Below are 7,583 nucleotides of genomic sequence, written 5' to 3'. Positions count from 1 at the left end.
AAGACATAGATTGCACTTTCCTTTAAATAACTTACAAAGTAAGCAACACTGTACTTGTCATTAATTTGTACTCATATTTGGAAATAAAAATGTACCAATAGGGTGTTATTTATTATTCTAAGACAACTAAGCTTCATATTATTATTCATGGATAAAAGTATTGGCAGTAATCATTTTCCCACCTTCTGCCCACTCTTTGACATCACTGACCCAGTCTTCCAAATGGCTCTCTGTCACTGCCAACTGAGCTTTCATGGACTCAAGATTCTGTTCCTTGCTTTGTAGAGATTGTATGGTCTACATTGACACAATCAGAGATAACAATAAATAAGAAACACATGTTCAGCCCATGGCTTTAAATACTGCTAACACAGAATATTGAACATTTAAAGAAAAAAAGAAAAATACTGATGTCATTACCTTGTGATATCTGTGAGACAGTGAGGTGGCCAAATTGTCCAACTTTTGATTCCAGCGCATGGCCAAGAGAGTCAGCATGTCTGTGCGTCCTACAAACACAGAACATATATAATGTAACCATTATACCCATTTCTTATTATACATACCATCTAACTAGGGCAGTATGTGGTCATCTCACCAGCTTTTGACATGTGCTTTGTGGTCACTGCAATCCTAGAGAGGAAGGCATTGCACTGCTCAACCTCCTCGCCTAGTGTTAGGCCAGCCCCTTCCTGATATGCCCCACTCCATTTGACCTGGTTAAAATACAAAAAAAAAACACTGAAAACATGAGGACATTCATGTGCAGATTAAGTGATTCTATTAAGTAAATCTTTCCTTACCTCGCATTTGAAATCATGAGCTTTGGCATGAAATACAGACAGGAACGGCTTCATGCTGAGGAGGGGCTGGAGCTCTGGACAGCTTTTTGCAACTTTTTGGAGGTAGGGCCAATACTTGCAGGTCACATCCATACAGAAGAAAGTGATTTGCCTGCTGGCAAGCTTTTCTTGCAAATACAGGGGATAAGCAAACATTTCTCCCCTGTAATATTGAGAGCACGCAGCAGAACACCATGCCTACACACCACAAGCTCCAGTCCCTCCTCATCTACCTTGCTGGTGGATCTTTGGGAGGTCTCTCTAGCTGCTGACCACTCCCCTCCACAAACACCTCTTCCAGAGACCTAAAATGGTTGATGAAAATGGTCAAAAGACTCACCTATACAAACCCTTCAGTAGGAGGTTATTGTAGTGATGTGTATGTATATATATATATATATATATATATATACATAATTATAGTCTGCAGTTTTACATGTTTGGATGTCCTGTGTATGTGGTCCACAAATGTGGCAACGTCTTCATCCTTGACTATGAAGACGCCTTGAAAAATGGCCTGTTCCTCGGATCTAAATTAAACAAAGGTTCACAACAGCTTCCAAAATCTTACAGACTAACGTTGATTGGTGCATAATAAAGAGATTGCAAAAGGAATACAAAGCTCTTCTTGGCGAAGAGCCTCACAAAGAGACTGTGACATTGTGACGTCGACAGCTTGGGGCGTGGACATTCGTGTGCCATTCGTGGACGTGTCGTTTGCAAAGAACTGAATCCTTTGAACGAGTCATTGGCAACAAACCAGAGAATCAACTCCAATCAATTTCAAATTCAAAGAAGTAAAATGGCAGATGACAAGCCAGATCTGGAAAGCCTACAGCGGAGGCTATTGAATGTGCAGCGGGGCTTGACAACACGTTTTAATCGTCTCAAAGTTAACGCTGGTCACCTTGATGAACTGTCGAAAGAGGTGACAGGATTGAAGAGCGATTATGGTTTTTCGTCGATGCCAGCAATGAATATATTGAAGAACTGGGACAGATAGACCCAACGGACGATAACTGTGAACTGAGCAATGCCCTAGCAACGAGGGATGCCATTGTGCAAAGGTACCGTGAGACTATGGAAATGCTGTGGTTCAAGGATGCTGAGCCGGATATAAGCACCCTCGTGGCACGGTTCAATTCAGCTTTCGACCAGGCCGAGGTACTCGGCAGAAAAAGTGCACTACAGTGGTGTCAGCAAGAGGCCAGAAGGAAGGGACTGGATCAAGAACTCCACGAACTCAGAGACACGGTGTATGTTTGGAAAGACTATCGGCCATATGGTAAAGAAAAGTGGAGACTCCTTTTAACATTGGAAATTAAAAAGGAGGTACTGTTGGATGAGTGGGCATGCCGCCTGAGCTTTACTCAGCCTCCAACCCTCACCAGTATACCACGGCCACCGAGGTTTCACACTGCTCCCACCAACACCAGCATGGGACAAAGGAGAACTGTGCCCACCAGCAACTTTGGTACAGTCACAGGGGGAGAAGACAGCTCTCAGTGGGCCCAACCCATAGCAAAGATCACACCGATAAGCTTGCCTAAGATTTCCAGGGGCAGGAAGGCTGATTGGGAGAGTATCCAGGTGCAAGCGGCTCCCACAGAGTCCTTTAAAGAAGAGCAGAAGAAACTGAAGGGTCAAGTGACAGAGTTACAGAAAGTAACGGAAGTCAATGTCAAGAAGGTAGAGGAGCAGAGTAAACTGAGGGCCGAGATGTCTGAGCTCAGCAGGGAGCTGAGCTCTGAAAAGACCCAAACCGATGAGCTGCAGGAGACCTTGGCGCAAAGTCAGGAGAATCTCACTGAGCTTCAGTCTGACTTCTACCAGAAAGAGTCAGAAGAAGAAGAGTCTACTCTGCATCAAGACCTCAAGGCACCAGAAGAAAGACTGAAAAAGAAAGACCAATCGGCGCAAGAGTCCAGGTACAAGACGAGACTGTAGGAGTCATCACTCCCAACTCACTTCTGCTTGGCCGTGCTGGGCCTAGCGGGGACTCTCGAGGGTTCGAATACCTGACTTACCCCGTGGCGCGCCTGAGAGTGGTCCAGATCGAGGTCGACAAGTTCTGGAAGCGGTGGAGCCAGCTGGCGGGCCCGGGCCTCTTTGTTCGACAGAAGTGGCACGCACCCGCAAGGAACGTCACAGTGGGAGACTTAGTGTGGTTGGCTGACCAGAATGCACTGAGAGGCCAGTTTAGGCTCGGTCGAGTTGTGGAGGCCCATCCTGATGTGAAAGGCATAGTACAAGATGTGAAAGTAAGGACGTGCCAGAGTTGCCCGGTTTTCAGTGGACAAAGTGGGAAAGGCAAAGAGAAGGTGAACTGTCCCTCCACCATCCTTCACAGACATGATGGTGTGTTTCAGAAAAAGACTTGTCGGTTTTACAACCTAACAAGATACTGTCTAACTAATTAACTTCAAACTAATAACTGTCTAACTACTAACTGACTGCTGCTTGATCGTGTATGTGGAATAAACCTTCAGAAAGACAGTCGAGTTGTGCCCGCCGTACTTGTTCTGGTTACCCTTTCCAGAAGGGAGCATTGAGCTGGAAAGACTCATATATTAAACATATCTTGGAGTACCTAGATGCATTCTTGAACCGGTAATGCTTGCGATTTCCATCCACGGAAACTGCAAGCATATTTGGGGTGCACGCAGCACAGATGAAGGGCTCCTCTTTGCAGATGTTGCACAGCTTCCCACTCAAAAAAACTTTTTTGGAAGCTGTCTGCAGAGATCTTCCCAGTCTATTTCAAAACAAGGAAATGGAGAGCCAATAATGTGGAATAAATGCATAACCAACAAACAAAGCTTTTCCAGCCCCAATACAAACAGATGAACTACACTATGGGATCAATAACTTTATTACTCACACGGCCAAAGCGGACATTGTCAAAAATGCCTGGCAGGACAATCCTGGTGCCACCATCTTCATTTCTTCAAATGAAAACAAAATCTGGGTTGCATAAACTGTAGCAGAGTGAAGTGTAGCAGGCCAGTAGTCACTGCGAATGAGGTCGTCCACTCCAGCAGTCCAAGTGGCTTTGCATGCCTCACAATTCAACTCAGGCATGCTGAGATCATGTCGCCCTAGAAAAAAGAAAAACATTTGCATTCACTGTTATGTAAAACTTAGCCATGTAATCAGGGTTGGCTTTCTTTTTACAATGTGCTATACATTATATTTCCTACAAAAGTGTCAATGACAAAACTTGTGGGAGTTGTTGAGTTGGAATAGATTTTTTAAAAAAGATGATCTTTAAGCAGGATAAGATCAAAGTTCTTTATATCCTTACCATTCATTGTGACCACAGTAACATCGTTTCCTGGGTTGACCTTTAATAATTCTGGTCAGGCGTCTCCACAGGTACAAACCGTACTGTAAAAGATCACACAAGTGAATTAAGATCATTTCTATTGACATTGTAATATGACATAGAATTCTGGAATGACTGGAGCACAAACTTTACATGAGAAAATGAAAAAAAGACTTCATGGCCATGAAGTATGTTGCTGAAAAGGTACTCGAAAGATGTTGAATTGAATGTGTTTGACAGTAACACAACAGCACGTAGCACAATGGGAAAGGGCCTTATCCACAACAAGAGATGTTGGAGGTCATGGCTGGATGAATCCAGCAGTCATTGCATCCCTGTTGTGGAGGACATGTCTGACGTGCACGCTGACATCACAGTCAGCACAGAAGAAGGGCCGTGGTCGACAGTCACGACAACGGACAGCCGCTGGATTGCTCCCACACTGTTGGCACATGTGCTTTCCCAAATGTTCTTGTGCGGCTGCAGTGTTCACATGCCGGGGTCTCTCGTCCCTCCACCTCTCTGAAAAGAGAGTATTTCTTGTGCTCCAGTTGGAGGAAGCCTGAAGAGGAGCTCTTGAGGATGATGCTTCCTGTTCATTTCCTGAAGCATCACTCAGTGATTGCAGCAGATATTGGAGGAAATGATCTGTTCAGATAGTATAGGACATTCAAAAGCCTGGTTTTATTTACAGTATCAATGTGTCTTATATTGAGTGGCTGTTGAAGGTGTAACAGTTGTGTTAAGTATTCTGGCACATTTGTATTATTATTATTATTATACAACGGGTCATTTCTAACTCAGTGACAGATACAGATATAAGCTCAAACATAGGAACATAAATTCCATGAATCTGTGGGTTATTATATCTGTTCATGGATTTGTCCTTTGGTCTCTAAAATGTGATCAAATGATGTCAAATATGGATCATTGTTTTCCAAAGCCCAAGAGCTCGTCATTAATTCTCAAATCAAGTATCAAATATATAGAATATATTAAGTTTACTGTCATAGAGGAGGAAAATAACCTGAACATATTCACATTTAAGAAGCTGAAATCCGAGGATTCTTTTCTAGAAAAATCACTAAAAATGATTGATTGATTTATTTATTTATTATCAAAGCGTTTGGTATTTGATTGAATAGTTGAGAACTAATCAATAAATCAATCAGCTCTACAATGAACTACATAGCAACAGTCTCTGGAGCAAAGGCCACCTCACAGTTAGTGTCAGGAGCCATGGATGGAGGATCAGTCTTCTGACTGGGACCAGCTGTATCACAAAAAACAACAACTCAGTTCAACATTTATAACATTCAAATGTACTACTTGACCTGGGGCCAGTAGCACATTTTTAGCCTGGGTACTTGGCTGAAATGCACAACGCTCACTGTTTCCCTTTTTCAGAATTCCCGAGTGACCCAGGGGGCAGAGTGGGTGAATGAAAGGGGAGCATGAATGTTCAGGAGAGTTGTCTTCAGCTGTACCATTTGACCCACTTTTTTGCCATCTTGCTTTCACCTACAGTTCTTCTACAGGGAATACACTTTGTATCTATGTGCGCCCATGTTTACACACTTTGGTTTTGAACATGTGCAGTGTTTTTGTATGTGCACACCATGCTGTGTTTACAGGCATAAACTTCCACGGAGTAACATCTGAAATCAGTGCAAACATGTCAGTATATCAGCCCCTAGTGTGTAAATGAAGCCTCAGAACTTCAACATAAGAGTCTGTTCTGTGTGTCATGTGAAGAGTGTTTTGAAGAGTATGTGTTTGTGCTGAAAGTTGTCCAGAATGTGTTGCCAATCAAACTCATCTATGTTACAACTGAACCTTGCCATCTGAATTTCAATGTTTGAATGAAAAAGTACAAATGTGTCAAATGTGCTCATCTGGAAATGGTGTTTATGATGGTGTTGACATTTATTACTTTTATTTGCAAAGTTAAGATACATACAATGGTCATTTACAGCTGATTGGAATCAAATTGAAAGATAAATGAACAGTGTATCACTGTCTAGTGACTCATGTTTTAGGGATGAAAAATGGTGCAAATAGCAAGTGAAAAATGAATGTAAAGTCACAATTTCTGTGATTTTAGGCGTGGCCTGGAGCAGTGTTCTCCTCGCTGTCTGAGATAGAAATGAGACTGGAGGAGTGTGAAGTAGGTGGGGCTATTTATGTTACCCTATCATCTTTTTCTCTGACATTCAGTCACCTCCCAGTTCCTCTGTGAGACCTCAGTCTCCGCCCTCTCTCTTCCTTTCCTCAGCACAGACTCAAAACTTTGAGCAGGAGAAAACAGGATGATTAAAGCCGCTGTATGTAAGCTGCAAACATACAAGAGAGATTTGGTTAAAGACATTTAAATTAAACATATTTCAAAGACTTCAGATATATGCAAATATGTTGGTAGATGAGTTTAGATCTTTAGGCTGTTTCTCAATGAGATCAGGGATGTCATTTAAAAGTTTAGAGTAACAAATGTGGAGATTTAAACAGTATTGGAGAGATTAACAATGTATATGATATCAGATATTGTGTGGGGAGTAAACATCCTGACCTCAATGGGAGATACAGGATTAGAATGCATGGCCAAATGTGTGGAGTGAGGACATCCACATTACAGATCAACAAAAGAAAAGGCAAAAAGCAGAAAACAGAAAACAACAAAAGAAAAGAAATTGGAATTTGTAATAATATGTTTCTTAAAAGACAGGTTATGATCTAATATACAGGCCCAACATACACCCACCAGATAGACTTTCTCTGGGTCAGTATACTATTTGAATTCAAAGGTACTCAGGGTCGTACCATACACTTGACCTTGGGAGGCTGATGTCCTGACTGCTAGACATTCATGAGGGGGCTAGTGAGTGGATGAGAGCATATGAAGAGAAAACAGTGGGAGACAATCTTGACACTTGGAGACCCCAGGTCTTGGAACAGCAGCAGTAGAGAACCTACTGCACTCCAGAGGGAAAGGCTGGAGTTGAATCCCATGGCAGATGAGACTAAGTTCAAGGCTTCTCAAGGGATGATGTGGAGAGCAGTACAATGTGAATCTCCCACTACAATAGACCAAGAGGTGCTGAAAAGATTTGGAGATACAAAATGAGCCTGTGACAAGAAAGCTGGCACAGTTAAAGCTTTGGACATTGAACATAAATGCAAGATCGAAGACAAGTTCCAGTGATGAACAGTGATGTTGACAATGTCACTCACAGCAATGAACAATGACTTCAAGTGATGTGTGCTGTGGATGTGGTGAAACTGGAAGTTCACAAGCTGACCCTGGTTGAGTGCAACGTGGTTGTGGAGCTCAGCCTGGTCAAGGTGAAGGTGTTAGTACATTTGTGAGCATAATATTTCTATAAGGGGGGAACGTTTGAAAAGTGACCACCAAAAAGGCC

The 7,583-nt window shown here is 42.6% G+C and overlaps 1 long non-coding RNA gene across 1 annotated transcript; it reads right to left on the bottom strand.

Moving 5' to 3' along the window:
- Nucleotides 1-466: 466 nt before the first annotated feature.
- LOC122762054 lies at nucleotides 467-1,443 on the bottom strand. The gene is made up of 4 exons (XR_006358649.1): nucleotides 1,279-1,443; nucleotides 804-1,147; nucleotides 599-716; nucleotides 467-509 (listed from the first exon to the last, which is right to left on the bottom strand). It is a non-coding gene; the product is annotated as an uncharacterized LOC122762054 (long non-coding RNA).
- Between the last annotated feature and the right edge of the window lie 6,140 nt (nucleotides 1,444-7,583).

Source organism: Solea senegalensis, unplaced genomic scaffold, assembly GCF_019176455.1.
Source record: "Solea senegalensis isolate Sse05_10M unplaced genomic scaffold, IFAPA_SoseM_1 scf7180000015197, whole genome shotgun sequence".
NCBI classification, from domain to species: Eukaryota; Metazoa; Chordata; class Actinopteri; order Pleuronectiformes; family Soleidae; genus Solea; species Solea senegalensis.
Note: the sequence above shows the minus strand (reverse complement) of the source record. Positions and strands in the feature narration are given on the sequence as shown.